Source organism: Protopterus annectens, chromosome 1.part1 (genome assembly GCF_019279795.1).
Source record: "Protopterus annectens isolate FY-2018-M chromosome 1.part1, PAN1.0, whole genome shotgun sequence".
Taxonomy (NCBI): domain Eukaryota; kingdom Metazoa; phylum Chordata; order Ceratodontiformes; family Protopteridae; genus Protopterus; species Protopterus annectens.
This window is the reverse complement of record NC_056726.1, coordinates 1164376457-1164402364: the sequence shown is the minus strand read 5'-3', so window position 1 is coordinate 1164402364 and position 25908 is coordinate 1164376457. Positions and strand designations below refer to the sequence as shown.

Here is a 25908-nt window from a genome sequence, read left to right as displayed (position 1 = left end):
GTAAATTTAAGAGAGGAAATGTCCAAGTTATTTAATTGCACATAAGAAAAGTGAAAGAACAAGTCAAAGTTATGCTGATGAAAGACAATTTACAGGTAGCTGAAACAGGTGTTAAGAAACAGAGGGGTAAGAAAGGGTTACATTTTATTTATAAAGAATATAGGTGCAGTGACGATTCTCAGTTAGAGCGTCTTCTGTGTAGCGACATGCGTGAATGGGCATTCCTTCGTTGAAGGTTGTGCATTAGGCCCGGCAAGCCAGTACGTAAAAATCTACTGCCAATCATTAGCGGACCGGAGTTCTTCTGTGGCAACTCCTAACTGGGAAAAGCCGAAAGACACAAACAAACAAATAGGTGCAGTGAGAAATACAGTTTTCTAAAGCAGTGAGGGGAGGTGGATCATATGGTATGGTGAGATAAAAGACTTTTACCCAAAACTGGAAACAGTTATACACCAAATAGTAATGACTCATTTTTAAACAGCTTTTCAATGAATGGGACAAGTATAAAATTAAAAAAAAAATGTAAATCAAAAAATTGGAAGAAACATCAACCTAGCCCTAAGTTTGAATCCGGACAGGAAGTTTTTCTTAACTCATTAAGACCTAGACTTAGTAGAACTTCACATCTCCTGACATCTGCAGGCTTTCGCCTTTGATATATTCCTAAAAATGCAGTTTTGCAACTTCCCCATAAACAAATGTATATATCACCAAAACAAAAAAGGTTACAAAAAGGTTAAAATATAAGAATTATTCAGAAGACACCTCTCTTCACATTGAGCATATTAATATGTCCAATTCATATAATGTTGATTCTATATTGAACAGTAATACATAAATTTTACTATTATAAATATACAAACAACTATTTAAATCTCTTTAAGCATAGCAAATAGACCCAAACTGTCACCGTGACTCTTAGTTCATGAAGCTGTGATTTACAATTCGCTGCAACCAGTTTTCTACACGTCACTCCATTTTTAGATATTTGTATAATTACGACTTGTTTTCATATTAATATACTTAATGGATAAATAAATTGTAAACATTGAATAAAGCAGTATAAGTTAAACATCAACTATCACTTTAAAGTTTTTCCAGTAACATGTATAGTTTTCAATTGATACCATGGAGTACCATACATGTACATTTGGATTCAAGTTATTAATATAATTATTTGCATATGGTATACATTCATAGGGTCATAGGTGTATACTAAGCTAATGACCACTAGAACCCTTATAAGCCTAGCTGCGCAAACCAATGTGACCCACAAATCTGATTTATATAGGGGTGATTTGCAAACTGCCTCTTTCCATCAGCCACATAGTCACCAAACCATGGATGAATTTCTGATTGCCAATACATACGTCCAAATTGTTTTTTTTAATAGGATATGGAGGAATTCTGCTTGGATGGGAAGCCTATTCCAGGGAATAAGAATTCTGTCTCTCCAACATGTCTTTGTGTTGCAAGCAAAATGTAGGTCTTTTAATCTAGTAGTTCTGATGCTGTTTGTTTTGAAGATATGTAGAAAGTTCATGAAAAGAGGTTACAGGGATGTCTTGCACACCAGGCAAATATCACCTCTCAGAAGTCTGTATGGTACTAAGTAAAAAGAAAGGGCTTTGAGGTGATCAGCATAGGACATTGTGCTTACTCCCTCTATTCTTTTTGTAAGGAACCTTTGTGGATGTTCCAATTGCTGCATGTGTCTGGTCAGGTGCATACAGAAGGGAGCATTATACTCTATGAGGCTTCTAAGGAAGGCTGAGTACAGTGGCATGATGACCTCCCTGGACCTAGGTGCCATGCCCTTGCTTATAAGATGAGCAAATTAAAAATGTCTTACTACCTTGGGCACATGTTGGTCAAAGGCTAGGTTACTATCTACCTGAGTTCTAAGATCCTTGACTAGTGAATCAACTTTTAGGGTTGTTTTATTGATGATGTACTTACCTGGGGTGGCAGACTTCCAAAGGGTACTATAATACATTTCCTGGTATTGAGCTTTAAGCCATGGCTTTGGCACAAGGAAAAAAAAAAGTGCAGTTGTGTAAGTAGCCATAACAGTAGATGATCAAATGATCACTGCTGCAGTAGCCTTAGCTGTGCAGGTTATATCCTGCTAAGTATATAACAACCATCCAGCTTCCAAAGCTGCAGGGCACCTTCCACACACACAAACTGTCAGGCAGCACAAGCTAAGCTGACTAAAAGACAAGTTTGGGCAAAAATCCCTTCAGACCTTTCCTGCTAGCAGAGTGAGGGAGGCTGAGCACTTAAAGGACAATGCTAGGAACAAAAAACAAATAACTGTCCTCACCCTGGCATAAAAACACACCAAAAAAACAAGCGGGGATAGAGGGATGGTATGGTTACTGCATTAGTGATCATTCAAAACCCTGTCCCTAAGGAAAATGAGATAGGGTTGACTCACCATAAGAACTTGCAACTCAGATACCCTTCTTGCTGAGAATGGTCACTGCTGCAGTAGCCATTCCTTCCCTCCATACCAGCTTAATCTAGACCTAGAGAAGGAATAAGCTTACAGTGCTTTATAAAAGTATGTACAGAGGATCAAGCAGCAGATCCTAGAATACTTCTAGAATCCAAACCTTTACAAAAAGCCATAGATAAGGCCAAGGCCTTGCTAGAGTGGGCCTTTACCCTGCCAGAAATAGTTCTGCTACGGTGTGACAATCATTTGGAAATAGTCTGTTTTGACACAGGTTATTCCTTCTTCTTACCTTCACAAGACATTAATAACATCTTCCATTGCCAATATTTCTATGAATCACCCTGATTCTTTCACCTTTCTTATCCTTGTGGATGGGCTTCCTCAGACTTCAGGGTCATGCCCCCCCCCCCCCCATGCAGAATCAGAAGCATGTGTGTGTGGCTCCTTCTGTTGTATCTGCAGTTAGAAAGATAGGTCTGGGTTGAGGTTTACACACAAGATCCTCTATTGGATTTCTTTCTGTAAGCAGGGAAGAAGATGAATGTGCATATCCAAAGAACAAGGTTGCCGAAACCAAATGGATTTCAGGTATCACTGGATCTTTCTCACATAGAGCCTGGCAAAGGTGACCATAGGTATGGTTGCAGCCATGAACACCAACATCCTGAGGATTTATATTGCTGTGCAAGTCTGAATGGATAGCTGAGAGTGGGATTAACTGAAAGACTCTGTATCTTCTCTGGTGGCAGGAAGGCATGTATGAGTTTGGTGTCCAGTCAGCAACCCAAGAAGAGGTGAGTGTCTTAGACAAGGGGAGATTGAGAGAGAGATGGCAGGGGAAACACATGGTAATCAGGCTGACTTGTCTGGGTAGCAAGGCTTACTAGATTTAGAATTTCTACCAGGTATGTCTTGGAATCTTTTCCTAGGTACTTTCTTGGCCTTATAACAGGGCCTTGACTCCCTGCATACAAAGGAAATAGGCTTTCCAGAGTATCTGGCAAATGAAGTAAGAAAACTTTGTCTGCAATCCTTCGTCATTTTCCCCTGTTCTTGTATGGTTTTAAACAGAGTGGTTGCATCAAGACCAAATAAGAAATCCCTGTTTAAAGAAGTATTTAGAAGCTTTAATTTAATATCCCCTGGGAGGGATTGAGAGTGTAGCCATGCACACCTTCTAATCCTAGATCCTGCAGCAGCTGCTCTGGAGGAAGCTTCCATTGCATCATAGCTGCTTTCATACTATGCCTAATGACTTGGGAAGCCTGATTGACTATAAAGATTACTGGTCCTTCCACTGAAGCCAAGGTTTTATTTAGGTTCCCCCAAATAGACAACAGTACTTTATCATTTGGGTCTGATAATTCAGAGCATTGAAGGCTGTAGTGGTGGAGGTATAGACCTTCATTCCCAGTCTTTCTATTGCTCTACGGTCATTATCTGAGGGAAGGGTGTTAGTAAGCAGACAGGAGCGTAGAGCACTTGACTGTAGCCATAGAAAACAGGGAAGGATCTGCCTAGGGATTCTTGTACAGAATGTTAAATCTGCAGGTAAATTATAAAGTCTACCAAGCCTTTTAGAGACTGGTGGCTGAAAGTCATGAGCAGTGGATGTAAATGCAAAGGTATCAAGAAAGACCAGAGCAGGAGCAGGAGTGCCTACCTCTAAAAGATTGTAATATCTTTTTTGCACATCAGAAATCTGTTTTGATTCCCATTCAGTGTTTTATCATGTTACAGATTTTTTTTTACCCAAATAAAGCTTTTTCAACAGAGAAATCTGAGGAAAGGAAATATTCACCATCAGAGGCAACTTGGTGTGGAGAATGGATCTGAGAGGAGTAGAACAAGCAGTTCTCAGAGGCTGAGTCTGACCACCACCTCATCCTGAGAAGTTGATACAAAAATGTCTCTTTTGTGGCATAGCAGGAGTAGCAGCAGATGAAGCAAAAATAGTGGCTTATAGGTTAATACTAGGCTAATTACCTTTTTTGGACATTTTAAGCCTCGTCGGTTTTCCCATCTGAAAATCAAACCCTGTGCCTTTTGGCTGTAAGGTAATCACTTTAACTATTATGCCACCTTCCCAATCTTGGTTGATATGACGGCATTAAATAGGCCCTGAGAGAAATCCATCCACTACTTTTCCTTGGACATATGGGGTGAGGAAACATTTTCAGTTTTCTGTTTTTTCTTTTTAGGTGTGATGTCCACTTTGACAACATGCAGAGGATCTGACCCTGATGTACCTCTATAAGACACTCTGGTATTTCCTCTCTAACTAAAATTTCCTTTATACCTTCAGATCCTTTGGAAATAATTATATTGGGTTTCTCCTGCTCACCAGTGTTCGAAACATCAGTCATTTCAGATGTGAAAATCTTAGATGTCATACCAGCTTCTTCTGAAGTTACGGGCATCTGAGAAGGTGTTGAGTTTACTGCTGATTCTGAGACCTCAGGGGGTACATCCAAGTTTGACTGGCCTGCTGTAATGTCGGGCCTAGGTAGGACATCAGGAGTGGAAGGATCCATCATTCTAGCTTGGAAGAGAAGCTGAATGTCATAGGAAAAATAAACTTTAAAAATGATCAATACACGGTAGGTTCAGGTTAAGGCACTTTAATCTTACAGCAAGGAGACAAAAACGTGCTAATACAAAGTTTGTCTAACTAAAATCAGGAAGTAAGTCTGTCTTTATACACTTTCTAACAAAACATTGCCTACCAAGCTGACGTAACAGATCACAAGTTTTAACATCATCATTACATAGCAGCTGTTTATCCATAATTTTCTGCTTGCACTATCAATTTTATGAAAAACTTCCTAAGAAAAACAACGTGGCCTTGGTGACCACCGGTTAGATACAGTTTCCCACTATGTTATGTTTCTATTCAAGGTACTATAGCTAATTCGAACACAAAGCAAGTACAGATTCTTCAAGCAGTCCTTTGTCTTATGTATCTTTTCTTTTCCACAGCTGTGCATGTTCTCATAACACGAATAGAGCTGATTGTTCAAAATCATAACATTATAGAATATGGTATTGTTTAATTTATTACTTCCTGACCTAGCAGATAATCACCTGCTTCCCAGTACATTTCCAAAAGGCATAATCATGAATTTTGCTGTGCTAGCAATTACTAGGTCAGGGGGCATCTTGCAAGTTTCAGAAAGAATACTGCAGTTTCAAAAAGCATCTTATAATTTCATACAGAATTAAGCTGTATATAAAATAGAATGAAAATGTGTTAACCCTTTTAGCTTCTAATAAGCATTAGACATATATAAAAATGAATATTTTTCTGACATTTCCCCCCGTTAATACTTTTTATTCTATTTTCAAAAGCATAAACTGTTTGCTTCTTCTCCTAACCTCTTCCATTCCAGATTTGCAGTTAAGAGAGTCATGTAGTTCAGACTTATGAAAGCATTTCAGTTTTTAACAACTCTTCAGTTTCAATACTTTGATACAAAGTCTCAGAAACTAACATGTCTATAAAATCTTTGATTAACTTTTTCATGCAGGGAATACCACAACAAATACATTCTCTTAATAGGAGTAATCCCACACAAATGGCAATCAGGATGTTCATTAGGATGGAACCCCACCCCCCCAAACAAATTCTGGAAAAAGTCCATCAGAGGGTTTGGGCCTGGTTTGGTCATGGTTGACACTTGCTGGATCACCTCAAGATGGTCGTTTATCTCATGCTGGTTGTCAGGAATATATGAACAGCATTCTTCTTTGATTAAAGTGCACGTACCACCTCTCGCTGCTAGGGTGAAGTCAAGAGCCATGCGGTTTTGAAGTACCACAGTTGTCATAGCATTTAGTTCATCAGTCACTAATTCGAGAGCAGAAAAAGTTGCATTGCTCATAACTTCGAGAAGTTTGGACAGTTTTCTCAGCTCTCAAATCGATTTCACTGCGCCATATGCAGGGGCTATGCCTGCCCATGATATAATAGTGTCACTCAAGTCCATATGTGTCAGCTTATCTTTGTTTTTCACGGAGTTATGGTTTCTCCACCCTGCTTCGACTCATCCCACTGGATTCTCGGGTCTCTTGATTGGACTTCTAGGTTTACTGCTAACCTCTCTGACGTTTCGAATTTTCCCCTGAGGCAAAGCTGCAGTGTGTTGTATGGCCGGAACCAGGTAACCCAAAAAACAACTGCCGGACCAATTCTCAGGTAGCCATTTATATGCCTTTTTCCCCACAAACAAAATAACAATTCTCTACTTTAGTATTGATATATTTTTGACAATAATAGAAAGTTGCTTCAAAAGAACAGGATTATGCTGTATTTCACTAACAGTTCTCTTCATTTTTTCAAAATATGAGTCATAGTTCGTATCACAGATAGTTTCTGCCTTATTAGCCTTAATATAACATTTATAATAAACAGTCACATTGCAATTGCTCCAACCCACCTGAATAGTGTCATTTTTATAAAAACATACAATCCCTTTTTGTGTAACAGGTAGGCACAATGCTATTTTGTCTTGTGATTTCACAGGTGTAGTATCAAAAATCAAGTTTTCCCAGGTCTCATTGACCCCTAGGGGGACAGCAGTCATCAATAATCCCCCATATGCTGTTGGTATAGCTGTGCAAATCCAGCAGTTCGAAACATTAAAAGTCTCGGCATACACATATTTAATTGCTTGGTAAGTGTTAAAGTTTGGATGCCAGTCTATGAGTAATGCATCTAGTTTGTTCAGTTCAACTCGTGTGGCTGGAAAAAGGAAAGGCCACAGCAAAAAGATCATTGTTATCAGTATAGCTATCAGGATAATCATGCAATTTTTCTGAGGTTGTTCTGCATCCCTCTTTACTCTATACCTGGTCATTTTGTTCTCGTTGTACAACAGTAACAAGGTTTTTGTCCAGTTCAAAGTTCTTAACCAATATACAGTGTGTCAGATGAATCCAGGACACTCGCTCTGTGATCTTGACTGCACTGGGTGTTGACAGTAGCACTTGGTATGGTCCTTCCCACTTCAGAGAACTCCAATTCTTTTTCTTCATGACTTTCACCCAGACCCACGTGCCTGGGACTATTGCTGCTTCCGATGGTCTGGCTCGTTCTTTATCTGAAACAGAATTTAACTGCAGAAGTTTGTTATTCAAAAATTGCCTCATATACTCTGCAAGTGAACTGTCAACCTACTGGTCTGCAGGCATGAGAGGTTTCCACTGAGGTGTATAATATGCCCTCCCAAACAGAATTTCAAAAGGAGTTAACCCTTTTACATTTGGAACAGTTCTCATACTCAACAGTGTCAGAGGCAGACAGTGCACCCAGTTCTTTTGTGTCTCACTAATCAATTTCCTAAGCTTATTTTTCAAAACTCCATTATGCCTCTCTACTAATCCTGCAGATTGGGGGTGGTATGCACAATGTTTTTTCAGAGAAATCCCGAAATAACGGCTCAATCGTTGTATAGTTTGATATACAAAGTGTGTGCCATTGTCACTATAAATCTTTTCTGGTATGCCAAATCTAGGAATCATTTCTTTAACGAGCACTTTTGCAACAGTAGCTGCATCTGGATTTTTAGTTGGAAAAGCTTCCACCCATTTGGAAAACATATCTATAATGACAAGGCAGTACTTTTTATTTTCACATTTGTTTAGCTCTATAAAATCCATACAGATAGTATGGAATGGATACGGTGGTGTGGGGAAACTCCCCCTGTGCATGATGCTTGTTACAAACATGGCATGCTGCACAAAAATTTTTTGTGTAGTTTGTAAATCCATACTTTGTAAACACTCGATTCACTAGCTGTACCATCCCCCCTGTTGAGACATGGCACTGCCCATGGCTCAACAAAGCTGCATATCTAAACAAGTTAGATGGTAAAATTGGTTTTCTTTCTTTGGAGATGTACAGCCCTTTCTCAAGAATTGCTCCTCGTTTTATCCATTTTTGTTTTTCTACATTTGTAGTAAGTGTCTGCATTGTTTTTAACATTTCTAAATCTAAAATCTCAGATGGTTGTAATTCCTCACTCAAAAGAAATACTTCTGAAGCTGAAGCTGCTTGCTTTGCAGCTGTATCAGCTCTCACATTACCTTTTGATATCCTATCATGTTGTTTGACATGAGCTATGCATTTACAAATAGCTATTTTCTGAGGTAACTGAATAGAGTCTAACAAATCTAAAATAAATTGCACATGATTAATTGGTTTACCAGTAGATGTTATCATTCCTCTATTTTTCCACTGCTGCGCAAAAACATGTACAGTAGAAAAAGTGTACTGGCTGTCAGTAAAAATGTTCACTCGTTTATCCTTTGCCAAGGTACATGCCCTTGTTAAAGCAATCAATTCTGCTGCTTGTGCAGATAAGTTGTGCGGTAAATACTTTGCTTCTAAAATCTCAGTATCAGAAACTACTGCATACCCCACTAGATTCTGTCCTGTAGGACCCCTCCTACATGAGCCGTCCACATAGTATGTCACCTCGGCATCATCCAAGGGAACATCCATGAGATCTTTTCTAGGTAGTGTCTTTTGCTCAATCTCCTGCAGGCAGCAGTGTGGTTTGCCATCTGCAAGGGTTGGGAGCAAGGTTGACGGATTCAAAGTTGTGCATCGTTCAATTGTCATATGAGGTTGGCTCAACAGTATAGTCATACAGGAAAGATGTCTAGCAGGAGAAAGATATGCTACTTTTTCTTGCAGTAAAATAATTGCGACTGCATGAGGCACTCTCAATGTGAGAGGGTGGAATAACACTACTGAGGCTGAAGCCTGCACTGCCATTGCAGCTGTGACTACTGCTTGTACACAGTGGGGCAGGGATCTCGCCACTGGGTCTAGCTGTGATGAATAGTAAGCTATGGGGCGTTGTTTGTCCCCATGCTGCTGTGTTAACACTGATGTCAAATAACCCTGCTTGCAATCTACAGTTTGGAAAAATCGTTTATGATAGTTCAGTAATCCTAAAACTAATGAGGATGCTATCAGTTGTTTCAATTTGCAGAAAGCTGATTCTGCTTCTAGTGTCCACTGTAATAAATCTTGTGCTGCCATAGGCTTCTTGAATATCAAGTTGGTCAGTGGAGCAGATTCCAAGGCATAGTTTGGAATCCAACTCCGACAAAAATTAGTCGTACCTAGGAAGGACATCATTTCCTTCTTGGTAGTTGGTTTGGGTGCTTGTAATATTGCTGTTTTTCTGTCTTCATCTAATATTCTGCCTTCTTTGGATATTACATACCCCAGGTATTTAACCTGTTTTTTCCAAAGTTGCAGTTTGTTTTTGTTTACCTTGTGTCCTTGAGTAGCTAAAAATTGTAGTAATGCTATGGTATCTTCTCTGCATTCTTGCTGGGTGGGGGCTGCCAGCAGAATGTCGTCTACATAAATCTGGCTGCCTTTCGGTGGGATAAATCCCGCCAGGTTACTTGCCATTTCCTGTGCGAATATTGTTGGACTCTCACAATATCCCTGTGGTAGTCACGTATATGTATACCTTTCCCCTGAAATGTAAATGCAAACCAATGTTGGCTGTCAGGGTGTATCGGTATTGAGAAAAACGCATTGCTAATATCTACCACAAAAAAATACTTTTGTTGAGGTTTCAAATCATTTAATAAGGTGTGTGGATCTGGCACCGTAGGTGCTCTAGGTATAACGGCGTCATTTACAGTTTGTAAATCTTGGACCATACGCCATTCTCCATTTGCTTTTCTAACAGGAAATAAGGATGTATTACAAGGTGAATCGGGAAATTATATCAATACTCCTTCCTTAAGTAAGGCTGCTATTATAGGTTTGATTCCTACTTCTGCATCCTTTCTCAAGGGATACTGTCTCTTTTGAGGTCTAAATGCTGACTTTGGCGTGATAGTGACTGGTCCTGCTGTACGAATAAGTCCTACATCTGATTTTCCTGTTGACCAGAGAGTCTCTGGTATGTCTCATAAGGCTTTTTCCTCTTCTTCTAGTAAGAGTGCTACTCAGCTGTCCTCACTTGCCTGCAAGTGCACAGCTGGGTGTGCCTGTGTTATCCAATTCAACTTCTGCTTTTGTACTCCCTGTTCTGAAAGTTCTAATTCTGTCTGTTTTTCCCACCTTGTGACTTTTTCTCCTAGGTCTACCCACTTCACACTTTTATCTTTAGTTAAACTCACATGTGGTAATCGATTAGATTTATAAAGCATTAGGAATTCCTGGGGCAATGAACAGCTTACTACACTGTTCCCTTCTGTGTCCCAGTACAGATTTCGTAATACTAATCCATTAGCATGGTTTCTAAACAGTTCTTGCTCATATTCTTTATCAGGTCCTGGTTTGCTACAGTAATATAGAGTGCAATGCAACAAATGCTGTTTATCAGTGTCAAGGGAGGGGGATTTACTGATGGCTATGTTCATCAGTTCTTCGGTTACTGCCCCTGGACCAGTCGTAACCAAGTCCTGGCTGTACCAATAAAGTGTTTCACCCTCCGGTCACACTACAAAGGTATCCATTTGTCGCTGTGCTTCTATACCCTGCATAGTTGGAACTACGGGTATGACAAATATCTGCATCAAGTCTCTGCCCAAGAGATTCACTGGGCATTTTGCAGAAACAACAATTTTGCTTTTCTGGGTCATCCCTGAAACTGGGTCAGTTATCGCTATGTTGTGGGAGAGTGGCTCCCGATAAAGCTGTCCATTAGCTGCTTTCACTAATATGTAATCAAGTGATTCTGAATTTTCTGGTAGTTTGGAAGGATGTATCATGGTCCGTGAAGCCCCTGAGTCACACAGGAATTTAACTTCCCTCCCCTCTACCAGAAGTGTAACTTCCGGTTTTGTGTCTGCTAAGTAGAGATCTAGGCTCAATAATGCCAAGTCTAAAATTTCATTTTCATCATTATCTGTGATTTCATGCACATCCTCTATTTCTTCTATCACATGCTCTACTCCTTCTATCACATTTGCACTTGTCTTTTCTTGATTATTCCTTTCTAGTGATTCTTGACTATCATATAGTCAGTCCTCACCCTCCTTGTCTTCTGTGGTTACCTTTTTATTTTGCCTGCAATCCCTTGCTAAATGTCCCTTTTTTCCGCATTTAAAACATTCACCCCTTTTCTTTCTCTCTTCAAACTCCTCTGATTGTTTATCAGATTGTTTGTTTCCCTGGGCATTTTTCTTACCCTTCTTCCCGGTCTGTACTACAAAGACTTCTGATCCATCTTCTACCGCAAATACTTGAGTTTTCTTTTTTTTTTTTGCTATTAAAATGCCTTTCGGCATGTCTTGCATATTCAAGTAATGAGTGTAATCTACTTGTACGATGATCTACCATGTACTTTGTAATAAAGCTGCTAATGGGTGCAATACTGCCTTTCAAAAATGCATTCTTTAGCTGCTGCTCATATGGGGAATCATGTGTTTGGTCTTCAGGTACCTGCATTCCACAACGGTTATTAAAACACTCCAATAATCTGGCATAATATCTATCAACAGTTTCACCTTCTTGTTGTATGCATTGATTAATGCAAGTCCAGTTAGCCCTAGGCTTCCATTTCACAGAGATTCGGTCTGTCAGACCTTTCACTCTGTTATCCAGTTCTGCGTTAATATGTGGGAGTGGCCTATGTTCTGCGTCACGGGGATTCCAGTTGCCACTGATCATGTGCCAATCTGGACCTACAATTTTTCTGACTACTTTCTCTACTTCCTCTCCATTTAAATGGTAACTTAACCTCATGCCCTGTAAGTCTTCTAAGAATTTTCTAAAATTAACTTTCGGATGGGGAATTCCCTCTGTGGCTTTCTGGATGTCTTCCGGTGTCCACGGTCTATATACTAGAAGAGTTGGGCCCTGTCCTGCCTGTCCTGCCTGTGGATTTGGTACTTCTATGAGAGGACATATCTGTTCTTCACTCATAGCTTGTGGATTTTTATTTATTTCATACAATTCAATATCCCCTCTTAAGTTGCGTGTTCGAGACCTAGTCTCGATAGGATCTCTGACAAACGGTTTTGGTTTTGCAGGGACAACTGGATATAGCGGATGTGGATCAGCTTGTCCACTTGCTTCATATTCTGATAAGGGAAGCGGAGGGGGTAGAGGGGTCGATGCTATTACCAAGTTATTGTCTTCTTTATCTAAAAATATTGCTTTTGAATTTTTATTCTTTTGTTCCCTGCGGTTTGCTTCCTCAAGCCACCAGTGTGCCTGAGGAACTCCTAATTGACGTTGCTTTTTTATCTGACCTTTTGCGTCTGTTTTAAGTTGTTTGACAAGTTTTATAAGTGAAGGTTTATCTAATTTGCCATCAAATTTGTATTTATTAACCTATTTTGTATAGTATCTAACATTGTCGGCACGCTGTAATTGCATATATTTCACATCTTCGGTTAAAGGCGGATCTCGGGAACTTTTTGTGCACTTATTTCCCATGTTGTCTTAACTTAGTTAGAAATTGTTATGTAACCCTTTTTATCACGTGGTACCACGATTTTCACTTCTTCACATTTTATCTAGAATAACTGCCTACCTATCCTGTTTCCCTGCTCTATGACAAGACAGCAATTTTTTTTGTCCCTGATTTACAAAAAAATCTCCCTGACAAAAACAAATACTGTAACAAGTCCCTGATCTGAAACAAAGAAAAGGTAAATTCCTCCTTACCTGAGCCTCTGTGATTGATCGTTTCACCAGAACTGTTGACTCGTCCTCCAATTGCAGATCAGAAACAGTGGCTGGCCTCTTTTGAACGACAATTCAGTCGGAGGACTTTTCAAAGCAGAAGAACCGATGTGGCTTTTTCCCCGTACGGTTTCATGCCACTGGGCCCATCTGACCTGAGCTAGAGCGAGAGACTTCCGGCTCGAAGGACCAATCTGTCATAGGAAAAATAAACTTTAAAAATGATCAATACACAGTAGGTTAGGTTTGCTGTGCTAGCAATTACTAGGTCAGGGGGCGTCTTGCAAGTTTCAGAAAGCATACTGCAGTTTCACAAAGCATCTTATAATTTCATACAGAATTAAGCTGTATATAAAATAGAATGAAAATGTGTTAACCCTTTTAGCTTCTAATAAGAATTAGACATATATAAAAATGAATATTTTTCTGACACTGAAGGAGCTGAGTTTTCAAGTACATACTAAGGGAAGAAAGTCACTGTACAGTTTTAGGTTTGAAGGACTGGCAAATTGCACAAGTCTTATAATTGTGTTCGCTCCTAAACAGAAAAGGTATTGGGAGTGGAGATCCTTGTTGGGAATTTGCCTACCATAATCATACCTTACCCTCCCAGCTGACATTTAATAAACTACCAAACAGCAATACTGGTAAGAAAATCAATGGAAGTTACCAGTGGAGCACTTATCTGAAGCAGTGAAGGCCAATGATACTAACAGAAGAACAGACTAATGGGTGTAGGACTTGTGCTCAGACTGGTGGCACGATAGTCTGAGGTTAACGCTCATACTTCCACTTATGTACCCTTTCACCCTCTGGCTCAGGTCATATAATTTCATAGGTTCATATGTAGGTACTTGGCTATCTGCCCGAGGGCATTTATAAGCCTATCCAGAGTGTGTCAGCTTTCGCCATCCCATTGATTAATTAACTGAGCCTCTGTTAAGCAGACCCAATGAAGTGATCCCAGGGGTGTATTTTCTATTACCCATCCACTCGTCAAGGTTTCTCTTGAAGAGTGTTAGTGAGGGGCTCTGCCTAATGTAGTTAGGAATTTTATTCCAAAGCATGGGGAGTCTCTGTGACAGGGATCTATGCCTCCAGCATGTTCTATTTATTGTTGTAGCGAGATTTAGCTCACCAGAGCGCATGGCTCGCAGTGACTTGGATTTCTTTAGGTGGAGCATGTCCATCAATTCTGAGTTGGACATGGCTTTGTAAGTCAGGCAGTGATCACCTCTGAGTAAGGGATATGCCACTGAGTACAGCCGGAGTTTTTTCAGTCAGGCTGCATGGGACATATGTTTGAGGCCAGTAATCCTCATAGTGAGGTACTTTTGTGGTCTTTCTAGCTATTGTAAGTGTCTTGTTAGGTACATCCCAAATGGGGCATTGTACTCTATGATGGGTCTGATGAGTGACGAGTAGAGGGGCACTATAACCTCTTTATTTCTAGATGTGAGCCCTTTAGGAATTAGATGGGCCACATAGATGGATTTCCTAACTACTTTGGCAATATGATTGTCAAAGGAGAGATTACTATCTACCTGGGTTCCCGGATCTCTTATTACCTCTTCTGTATTAAGGGGGCTGCCACCTATGTGGTAATCCGTGGGTGTTTTGTTTTTCCCCAACGGAATGACTATGCATTTTTTGGCATTTAGCTTGAGGCCATGACTTTGACACCAGGTGTCCGTCTCAGTAAGGCCCTTTTGGAGAATGTCTGTATCTCCAGGAGAGTCAATTATGGCTCCCAGTTTGCAGTCATCAGTGAACTTGGTTAGCCATAGTCATCCTGTGTTTGTCTGAACTTCTCAGAAGTATATGTTGAACAGTAAGCGTCCCAGGACTGAGCCTTGTGGGACACCACTTATGACTGGTTTAGAGTCAGACCTGGAGCCCGCTATTCTTACCATGTGAGTTCTGTCTGTAAGCCAGTTGGCAACCCATCTCATAACATAGGGGTTTATGTTCAGGCTGGTGAGTTTTTCTGTAATACCCGAGTGGGGAATGGTGTTGAAAGCCTTGGCAAGATCAAGGTAAGATGTGTGAACCACCATTCCCTCGTCTATGGCCTTGGTGACTGTCTTGAAGAAGTCAACCAGGTTTAGTAGGCATGATCTGCCCTTAGCAAAGCCGAACTGGGTCAGGTCAAGTGTTTGGAGGTTCCTAATATCTTTGTTAATGGGTTCCATGATGATGCGCTCCATAGCCTTGCAGGCCAGGCTAGTCAGGCTTATGGGGCAATAGTTACCAGGGTCAGTTGTGGTCCCTCCTTTAAGGAGTGGTATAACCATTGCTGTGTGCCATTCTATGGGCACATAACCTGTGGAGATGCTGAGGCTGAAAAGCATGTTTAGGTGGGGGGGGGGTTAGTTTGTTCTGTAGTTCGTGCAAGACGCAGCCTGGGACACCATCTGGCCCCATTGATGCTGTGTTTTTGGCTTTTGAAAAGGCTGTTTTCACCTGTGCGTCTGTGATTTCTGGGACACTACACTTTTCTGGTATTGTTGTGGAGCCTTTTGGGGGTGAGAGGGTGGTGAAGTTTGCACTGAATCAATCTGCCAAGATGTTGGCAATATCAGTGGGTTCAGTATAGTTTGTGCTATTTTGCACTAGCTCAGTGCATATCTGCGATTTGCCACTTAGATTCTTAACATAGCCAAAAAAGGCTTTGTGGTTATCTTTTGAATCCTTGGCTATTTTTCTTTCGAAGTTAGCCTTGGATGATTTTATGAGGGACCTTAGTTTCTTCCACTCTGCATAAAGCAAAGTACTTCTCTTACTCTGTTCAAACATAATTTGGACAAATGGATGAGTAACTACAAATGCACACCTATTTTAGCACCCTTGTTCATAGGTTCATATGTTCATAAGTAGGTACTAGGCTATTGACCCTAGGGCATATGTAAGCCCAGCCAACAAGGTTCCCTGGTTTCACCACCCATGGATGCTATTTACCTGCGCTCCTGTCTAGCAGGGCCACTGATGTGATGCCCGGGGTGAATTTCCTATTGCTCATCCACTCATCAAGATTTTTCTTGAAGAGTGCTAGTGGCAAATTCTGCTTAACATAGATAGGTAGTTTGTTCCAGAGTTTGGGAAGTCTCTGGGACAGGAATCTATCCCTCTAGCATGTTCTGTTAATTGAGGTTTAGGTCTCTTGATCGTGTGGCTCTGAGGGATTGGGATTTCTTTAATTGTAGCATGTTCAGCAGCTCAGGGTTTGACATAGCTTTGTATGTTGGGTCTATATTAGAACACTGAAGTTTCATAACTTCGAATGTTCTAATATCGAACCCAATTCAACGAAAGTTGAAAACATCGAACATACAGAACAGCAAATTTTTTTCCTAGGGAAAAAAATCACTGTTCCAAAACACATACACACAACACAAGCACACCAAACAAATAGCAATCCACACACATACACCTAAAATCTTACACCTAACCCTAAACTAAACTATACATACACCACTAACTTTCCACTTACCTTAACCCAAACTCTAACCCTAAGGTCCGTCACTATTGCACACTCACCTCACCTGTACCCTAACCCTAACTCATTTAGCCCGCCCTAACCCTCACATCCACACAATCGCACACTTACCTGACCCATGCCCTAACCCTAACTCACTTAACCCGCCCTAACCCTCACGTCCACACAATCGCACACATACCTAACCCACACCCTAACACTAACTCACCTAACCTGCCCTAACCCTCACATCTACACAATTGCACACATACCTAACCTGCACCCTAACCCTAACTAACCTAACCCACACTCAATCGCACACTTACCTGAACCCTACCTGTAACTTTCCGCCACAGCGCTGAAAATACAGAAGCAACAGAAACGGACAACCAAATTTTTTCCCTAGGAAAAAATTTGGTTTTCTGTAGCTTCGATATTTTCTGCTTTTGCTGAATACAGGTCGATATTAGAACATTAGAAGTTTTGAAACTTCGATGTTCTAATATAGACCCTTGTATGTTAGGCAGAGATCACCTCAGAGTAGGTGATGTGCTACAGAGTAAAGCCTGAGTTTTTTGAGGCGATCAGCATAGGGGTCCCAAAAATCCTCTTTGTGAGGTATTTTTGTGGCCTTTCTAGCTGCTGCAGATGCCTTGTAAGGTACATTCCAAAATGGGGCATTGTACTCTATAATCAGTCTTATGAGAGCCGAGTAGAGGGAGACAATGACTTCTTTTTTTCTGGATGAGAACCCTTTCATGATGAGGTGTGCTACGTAGAAGGATTTTCTGACTACTGTGGTGATGTGATTATTAAAGGAGAGGCTACTGTCCACTAGAGTCCCGAGGTCTCATCTCACCTTCGATGTTAAGTTGGCTGCCACCTATGTGGTAGTCCATGGATACAAGGTTTTTACTAAAGGGGATGACAATGCATTTTTTGGCATTGAGCTTGAGGCCATGGCTCTGACACCAGGCATCAGTCTCATTGAGGCCATTTTGCAGGATGTCTATGTCATTTGGGGACTCGACTATAGCACCCAATTTGCAGTCATCTGCGAACTTTGTCAGCCAGAGGCCCTCTGTGTTGGCCTGTACTTCAGAGAAGTAGATCCCAAACAGGAGGGGACCTAAGACTGACCCTGTGGTACTCCACTTGTCACAGGTTTGATATCAGATTTGAAGTCTGCAGTTTTTATGGTGTGGGTTCTGTCTGTGAGCTAGTTGGTGACCCATCTTGTGATGTACGGATTTATACCCAGCTTGGTGAGTTTATTTATGATACCAGAATGGAGGATGGTGTCAAAAGCCTTGGCGAGGTCAAGATAGGCTGTGTGGACTGCCTTACCCTCATCCATGGCTTTGGTGACTGTTTCAAAGAAGATGACCTGGTTCAAAAGACGTGATCTGCCCTTCGCAAATCCGAACTGGGTGGGGTCCAGAGTTTGGAGGTTACCAATATCCTTGTTTATGAGTTCCATGACAATATGCTCCATGGCCTTGCAGACCAGGCTCATCAGGCTAATAGGGCAATAGATTTCTGGGGTCCATGGTGGCTCCTTTTGTCGAGTGGTACAACTGTTGCTGTGCACCATTCAGTGGGTACAAAGCCTGTCGAGAGGCTATGATTGAACATGGTGCTTAGGTGGGGAGCTAGTTCAATCTGAAGCTCATGTAGAACACAGCCAGGGATATTGTCCAGTCCCATGGATGCTGTGTTCTTGGCTTTTAATAATGCAGTTTTCACCTGTTCAGTTGTGATTGCAGGGACACTGCATTCTTCCGATATGGATATGGGCCCTTTAGGAGGTGGGGGGGGGGGTAAAGTTAGCACTGAACCTATCAGCCAGGATGTTGGCGATATCAGTTGGTTCCATGAATTTTGTGCCATTGTGCTGTATGTAGCTCAGAGCAAATCTGGGTGTTGCCATTGAGATTCTTGACATAGCTGTAAAATGCTTTGTGGTTGACCTTAGAGTTAGTGGCAATCTTATTTTCAAAGTAAACTTTGGAGGATTTTAAGAGAGATCTCAGCTTCTTGCTAAGGCTGACCAGGGAGCTCCTTCACTCATGGGATTTTATTTTCTTTTGCAACAGTTTCTTCCTTCTGTTGTAGAATAGGGAAATATGTTGCTAACTCAACATATCCTTTTCAGCTCATCTGTGGGTTATTCATATGAAAAAATATTACAGCTAAAAACTAGCACGGGAATGTAAGATGACACTTCTTATGATACTTACAGATCAATGACTATACAGGCTCATAGATCCATTTTAACAAACCACAAAAAAAAAAAAAAAAAAAATTAGGATATATAACAACAAACCAGTGACCACCAAATCTTTTATTGCACTTGCTTCTGACATCTCGGCTGCAAGGAAGATCCATTTTAGACCTTGCCAGCATCATCAGGCCAGAATCAAACCCTGTACCTTTTGTCTGTGAGGTGAAGACCTTAACGATTACTTCAAACCCATCCTCTTATATCAGGCCCACTCCTTTTAGTGTCAAGTATATAATATGTACATTATAGATAGACAGATACACACACACACACACACACACACACACACACACACACACACACACACACACACACACACACACACACATACACGCACACACATACTTCACAGCTCATATCCTTCAGAAAATGCATTTTGCTGAAAAGTCTTTTATCTTGCCAACTTTTTTAAGAGCAACATTTCTTTTCTAGAGCTTATGTCCTTCAGAAAATGCATACGTAAAACCTGCTGCATTTCAACTTTCTACTTTCTAACTCTGTAGACACTAAACAATGATAGACGTGAGTTTGAGTGTTTATCCTTCTGAAAATTCATGCAAACTCAATTCCTGTTAATTAGGCAGTATATTAACATAAGAGAAGCCGCGGTGGTTCAGCAATAGCATTGTTGCCTCACAGCAAGAGGTTCTCCCGTTCGATTCTCAGCTGGAGCACCTTCTGTGTGGAGTCTGCATGTCCTCCCCACGGTCGAGTAGTGTTGGAAAGGCATGCATGAATGGGTGTGCCTTCATTGAAAGTTGGGCGTCGAGCTGGCACCTTGGCACTGTAAAAATCTACTGCCAATCATTAGCGGACCGGAGTTCTGCTCTGGCGACCCCTAACCAGTAAAAGCTGAAAGAAGAAGAACAACAACATAAACGTAAGAGTTAAACTTTGTCCCCAGTTTTCTTCATCCCTGACTGCAGTGCTACAAAAAATAAATAAATAAATAAATAAACAGAAATAAATACTCCCATTTAAGCCTGTTCTAGCCAGAACAACATAGATGTTTAGCCATTTAGAGAGGCTTGTACTCATGACATGCATCTGTGCAGTTCCAAGTACAATGGACAATAGATAGACTCTGCTGGAGGAATACTGTGTTTGTATTAGGGGAAGAAGTTTACTTAAAGAAACATAAAATAAAATGCTTACGTTGCAGTTTTTTTTAATCACAATTGCACCACCAATGATACTAGAAGTAGTTTAAGTACTGCAGGAATTTCTTACTGCTTTCAGCATGTGTTTCTATTGTTATTGGGAAATCAACAAGATATACAAACAATATATACTGAAAAATGTGTTTTACTTATTTTGTGTATGGAAGGTATATTTTTTATTGTTTGCAGTTAAAGATGCAGAATCATGGTGTTCAACGATTATGACTGTGCATCTGTAATGACTTAGCTGAAGGAAATATTTATAATTTTATAAGGGAGCACAGAGTGGGGATGCAGGTATGAGGATGAAAGCTTGTGTTCATAGGTTCATACTAGGCTATCTGCCGTGGGGCAATTATAAGCCTAGCCCAATTCTGTATGGCTTATGCCACCCCTTGATTTGAGTATACTGTGCCCTTTTTAAGGTTTAGTTTACTGTGCCTCTGTCTAATAGTGACACGGGAGTAATCCCTGGGACAAACCCACGATCCCCCATCCACTTATCGAGATTCTTCTTGAAGAGATTCAGTGAGGTGCTCTGCCTCACATGAACTGGAATTCTATTCCAGAGCGAAGGGAGCCTCTGGGTTATGAACCTGTCCCTCCAGCAAGTTCTATTTATTTCTGTGCTGAGGTTCAAGTCCCTCGAGCATGTGGCTCTAAGGGATTTAGATTTACTGAGGTGGAGCATGTCCATTAATTCTGGATTTGACATAGCTTTGTATGTCAGGCATAGATCGCCTCCAAGTAGGCAGTATGCAACTGAGTAGAGCTGGAGTTTTTTTAACCGAGCAGCATATGGCATCTGTTTGAGACCCTTGATCCTCTTGGTGAGATACTTTTGGGGTCTTTAGAAATTGCTGCAGGTGTCGAGTAAGGTACATCCCAAAAGGGGCATTGTATTCTATGATGGGCCTGATGAGGGATGAATAAAGGGGCACGATTACCTCTCTTGATCTAGATGTGAAACCCTTCGTGATGAGGTGGGCTATGTAGAAGGTCTTTCTAACCACTTTGGCAATGTGGTTTTCAAAGGAGAGATTGCTATCAACTTGGGTCCCCAGGTCCCTAATAACTTTCTCTGTATTTAATGGGTTTCCGCCTATGTGGTAATTTGTGGGCACATTCTTTTTGCCAAAGGGTATGACTATACATTTTTTGGCATTTAGCTTTAAACCATGGTACTGGCACCAGTTATCTGTCTCTGTGAGACCTTTTTGAAGGATGTTTGTGTCAGCTGGAGAGTTGATTATGGTGCCCAGTTTGCAGTCGTCTGCGAACTTGGTGAGCCATAGTCCTCCCACATTTGCCTGTACCTCGGAAAAGTATATACTGAACAAGAGTGGTCCCAGGACAGAACCATGTGGGACGCCACTTGTGACCGGTTTCGAGTCTGACATGGCTCCAGCAGCTCTCACTCTCTGGGTTCTGTCTTTGAACCAGTTTGCGACCCATCTTGTGACATAGGGGTTTATATTTAAGCTGGATAGCTTATCTATGATGCCCGAGTGGGGTATTGTGTCAAATGTCTTTGCAAGGTCCAGATAGGCTGTGTGGACTACCTTCCCTTCATCTATGGCTTTGGTGACTGTTTCAAAGAAGTCAACCAGGTTCAAAAGGCAGGATCTGCCCTTGACAAAGCCGAACTGGGTAGGATCTAGTGTCTGTAGGTCCCCAATGTCTTTGTTATGAGCTCCATGATGATCCTCTCCATAGCCTTGCATACTAAGCTAGTCAGGCTTATGGGGCGATAGTTTCCAGGGTCCGTAGAGGCTCCACCTTTGTGGAGTGGGACCACTGTTGCTGTACGCCATTCTGTGGGCACATATCCTGTAGTGAGGCTGAGATTGTATAGCTGTTTTATTTGAGGGATTAGTTCCTCTTGTAGTTCATGTAGGATGCAACCTGGGACACCATCTGGTCCCATGGAAGCAGTGTTTTTTGCTTTGGAGAGGGCAGCCTTCACCTGAGCATCTGAGATGTTTGGGAGGCAGCCCTCTGCCGGGATAGATACTTGCTCTTTTGGGGGGGAGCGGGGGTAGTTTGCACTGAACCTGTCTGCCAGGATATTGGCGATGTCTGTGGGTTCAGTGTATTTTTTTGTCGTTTAGAATCAACTCAGAACAAGTCTGGGAGTTGCATCCCAGGTTTCTAATATAACTGAAAAAAGCCTTATGATTGTCTTTGGTGTCCTGTGCAATTTTTCTCTCGAAGCTGGCCTTGGAGGATTTTATGAGGGATCATAATTTTTTGCTAGTACTGATCAGAGATGCCTTCCCTATTAGGGATTTTGCTCTATCATGTAGTAGCTTCCTCCTTCTGTTGTACAGTTTATTTATGGCAGGGGTCCACCAGACTGGACGCCTGCCTTTGGATGATTGGGTCTTGGTTTTGTTTGGGATAGCATGATCCATGCATTCCTGGAGATGTCCGTAGAATGCATTTATATAGGATTCTGCAGTTTGGGCTGTAGTTTCCACTGGCCCTGGGGCCTTGAAGGATTCCACTTCGGTTTTGAGAAGTGAGAAGTTCACTTTTGAGAAGTTTTTCACTGTGGTTTTCTGGGCTGGGGGTGGGGTCAGGATATGGACATCCAGTGAAATTAATTTATGGTCTGATCTTACCAATGAGGGATATACTTCTGGTGTGAAGCATAGAGTCCCCATGTTGGTAATGATCAGGTCTTGTATGTTGTCCCCTCTTGTGGGAGTGGTGACTAGTTGTTCCATAGCATTTGAGTTTATAATTTCCAGGAATCTTTGAGCTAAGGTGCGGGGGCTTGAGTAGTGCTCCCAGTCAATGTTTGGGTAGTTGAAGTCGCCCAATATAATGGTGTTCAGAGAGATCTTCATGTTCTCCAATGTTTTCAGGAAAGCCAAATGGGATTCCTGACTTTGAGAGGGTGGTCTGTAGGATGCTATTAACTGAAAAGCAGTCTTGCCCATTGTTAGTTGCACATGGATGGTCTCTGATACTCGTGCAATGCCACTAACCTGGAGGTGTGGATATCCTTGATAAATATGGAAACTCCCCCTCCTTTTGTGGTTCGGTCCGGGTTTTGGGGCCGAAAAGCATGATATGAGGTACAGCCTGGTAGTGCTGGGGTGCTCTCTGGAGCCTTGAACCAGGTTTCTGTCACTGCACAGATATCGATGTTCTCCATACTGAGGAGAGCTTCGAGTGCATGCATCTTGAGGTTAAGACTTCTGGCGTTTAGCAGCATTACCCTTAGTTTCTTGTTCCTTGTGCTGTCTATGGGGTGGGTTTGACTTTTGAGCCTTGCCTAAAAAGGCACTATGGGGGTGGCAAGAGCCTTTGCCAATATCCGAAAGCCCAGTGGTGACAGGTGCAAGCCGTCCCTAGCAAAGCAACGTGGCTTGTCGAGCATGTCATCCCAGGCTGACAGACACTGGATCCCCTTTGAATGACACCAAAATTTTAGCCAATTGTTGAAATCGATCATTTTGTCTTTATACTGTGGCATCATTCTAGGTGAGGGTAAGATGCTGCTCAAGGTCAGGGTCATACCAGCCTGAGATACATGATCAGAGAGCTCCTCTATGTCTCTTTTCATGTAGTCCAGGAAGGTACGTCTCAGGTCATTCACACCAGCATGTACAATGACTGAGTCATATTTGTATTTGCCTTGGAGTGACTTGAGTGCTTGCGTTATGTGTCGGATCCTAGCACCCGACAGGCAGCTCACCATGACCTTCTCTTTATTCAGCCTGGTGAGTGGGACGTCAGTGTGTCTGACAATAGAGTCACCTATAACAAGAGTATTAGGTGTGTTATTCAGCCTTAAGGGCTGTGGCTGCTTGGCACACTGACTTTGTGGGTTATGTGTTGTGTGTGTTTTGTTTTGAGGTAGCATTTGCTTGGATGTCTGCTTTGGAGGTCTCTGTTGCTTATGTAGATTTTTATTTAGAGCCTCCAAGTATGTTTTTGTGTATTTATGTGTTTGGTTCGCTGATGTTTTGGGACTATGTGATACTGGAATTGTGTTGTGTGAGGTTACCTTCTCCTCCTGACTGGTTACACCAGTTTTGAGATGAGAGAGCTCAGCCTCCAGTTTGGCTAAATAGTTGTATCTCTCACATATATTTGAACCTGTTTGGAGGAGGAGAGGGTTGTCCGTGTACATGAGACAGTTGTAACATTGCCTCAAAATTCCCAGATTCACCAGCTGGACTGGAGAGGAAACCATTGATTGACCTTTGGACATGCTAGAGTAATAGGGAAACTGAATTTAAGACGGACCAATGGAGGACAGGGTAATCGTAGAGAGTATAAGAGTAAGTAGTGCTTATGGTTTAAGAGTGCTAACTTGTAGGATTACTTAATTGGACCAGTGAAGGGCCTTAGAATGAGAATATGGTGTTTAAATTGAGAGATAGAGCAGTTCTAAGGGAAAAAGTGAAGAGCAGACTTTGTGGAGCCAGGAATAGTTTAAACCCAATTAGGCGGCGCTGCCCGCTGCTGCGCTATGCTCAAAAACGCGCAAAAAATTTAACAAGCCAGAAAATGCTCAAAATAGGCGGCTATGCAGAAAAACTTAGCAAATAAACAGAGGAAAAATACTTAAAGTCTCAAAAGTGGCTCCTTTCTTCTCTCAGCGTTTTCTCCTCTTGGTGGGTGCTTCACCAACAGCCAACAAGCCTGAAAAGATTCCAAAACCACGAGGCAACCAGGTTTTAAGAGAGGAAGATGAAGGAGTTTTGGAATTGACCCAAAATGGCCAATAAAACTACAGTTTCAAGTCAGTAACCACTCCCACAGGGGCAGGCAGGCTGCTCAATGTTTTTCACTGCCACTGATCAACAGAGAGACTTTCCTTTAGCCCAAGCAAAAAATGGCCTCACAGAAACTTACAAACATTTCAAGAACAGCAAGCCTGTAACTGAACTTTTTTAAATCTCAGAAAAGCGGGAAAAAAGCAAGATTTTTTTGTTTTTTTGTTTTTTCAGAGATAGCAGAGGTTAACAAGTATCAACAAGTTATAACAGTGCAGTAAATGACCCCACACAAGAGTGCTAGGCCAAAGACAGATAAAATGCAAGTTTTGAGAAAAAAACGATTTTAAAAATAAGTGCAAACAGGAAATTCAGTAAACAGCTCTAGGTTGTGCTCTATATACAGTTACTAATGCAGAAATCAAATTTAACAAGCCATAAAATGCTCAAAATAGGCGGCTATGCAGAAAAACTTAGCAAATAAACAGAGGAAAAATACTTAAAGTCTCAAAAGTGGGTCCTTTCTTGTCTCAGCTGCATGGAGCAAGCACTGTGGACACAGATAAGAGAGTCCTTGGATTAAAGAATAACATTACAGTTGTGAATGATTTAAACAGGAATATCGTGAAGAGCAGAATAAATACTCAAAGAAGACATGTTAAAGAGGACTGGCAATGCATGGCTGGAGAGTAATAATCAGATCAGTTTACATTTACAGGAGATATCATTCTAATTACTGGATCAGACACGTTCTGAATTAACAATGCCTTAGGGGACATGGGTCTTAATACCACTATAAAGGTAAGATACATTTCAAACCATGCTCTTCAATAACTGATCAAATGTAACTTATTAACTAAATAATAACCATTGGATCTGAAGAGAACAATAAGGACATCAAAGCATCAAAGATATATGATTGATTTATGGGTAGGCTGCAAAAGCAACAAAATCATTAAAAATAACGGCTAAGAAAGCTGAAACATAAGGTCAAAAGAAAAATTAGAAGGCTAGAGCCTGAATTGCAAAATATACAAGCAAGGTTAAGTAACACTGTATACTTTAACAGCATATTACATAAAGAACAAATTATCAAATCTCAAACAGATAATGATACACTAACAGA

General features: G+C 41.2%; 1 protein-coding gene across 1 annotated transcript in view; it reads left to right on the top strand.

Annotated features, from left to right (window-relative positions):
• The window catches only part of PRKCG (protein kinase C gamma), a 4166346-nt gene that overhangs the window by 3754689 nt on the left and 385749 nt on the right, over positions 1-25908 (top strand). The gene's annotated exons all lie outside the window — the stretch shown is intronic.